Source organism: Marmota marmota, unplaced genomic scaffold (assembly GCF_001458135.2).
Source record: "Marmota marmota marmota unplaced genomic scaffold, marMar, whole genome shotgun sequence".
Lineage (NCBI taxonomy): Eukaryota > Metazoa > Chordata > Mammalia > Rodentia > Sciuridae > Marmota > Marmota marmota.
The window spans coordinates 3,882,799-3,883,862 of NW_025999862.1; positions in this window are offsets into that span (position 1 = coordinate 3,882,799).

Here is a 1,064-nt window from a genome sequence, read left to right on the forward strand (position 1 = left end):
TGATAATACTACAATTTTTTTTTTTCCTTTTCTATTTTTTTTTTTTTTTGGTTCTAGGGATTGAACCAGGGTTTTGAGCAAGGGTAGGCATGCACTCTACCAACTGAGCTACATCCCTAGCCCAGCTAATCCTTTCAAAAAAAAAAAAAAAAAAGTTTGAGACAAGGTCTGGCTAAGTTGGCCAGGTTGGCCTTGAACTTGCTGTCCTCCTGCCTCAGCCTGGTCTGACAACAGTGTGGGCAGCCAATCAGAGGGCGTCCATGAGAGCGTGTGGGGGTCCACACTGACACTGCTTCTCTGGGCCCTGGACATCTTCTTGCCTGAAGCTTCCTCCATTAACTAAAGAGAACCTGTGTCTTTTCCTAAACCTCAACTTCTGCAGTAAACATGTTTTTCACAATTTTAAAAGACAAAAGGTACTCCAAACTTAATCCTTTATTTACCAGGCAACTGGGTTTTTTTTTGTTTTGTTTTGTTTTGTTTTTGGTGCTGGGTATTTAACCCAAGGGCATTCTACCACTGAGCAATATCGTCAGCCCCTTTTTTTTTTTTTTTTTTTTAAGTTGTAGTTGGACACAATACCTTTATTTTTATTTATTTGTATTTATGTAGTGCTAAGGATGGAACCCAGGGCTTCACATGTGCTAGGCAAGCTCTCCACCACTGAGCCATAACCCTAGCCCATCCTCAGCCCCTTTTTATTTTTATTTTGAGGCAGGGTTTCACACAGTTGCTGAGACTGGCCTTAAACTTGTGATCTTCCTGTTTCAGCCTCCTGAATTATACACATGCATCCCTGAGCCTGGCTCAGGCAATATTTTTTTTTCTTTTTGCTGGGGCTGAGGGCTTCTGGGCATTGAACCCAGGGCATCTGACATGCTAGGCAATTGCTCTGCCACTGAGCTACATCTCCAGTCCTTGTTTTTGTTATCATTTTATTTTGAGACATACCCTCTCTGAGTTGCCTACATTGGCCTCAAACTTGAGATCCTCCTGCCTCAGCATCCTAAGTAGCTGGTATTACAGGTGTGCACCACTACACCCAGCATTTACCAGGCAATCTT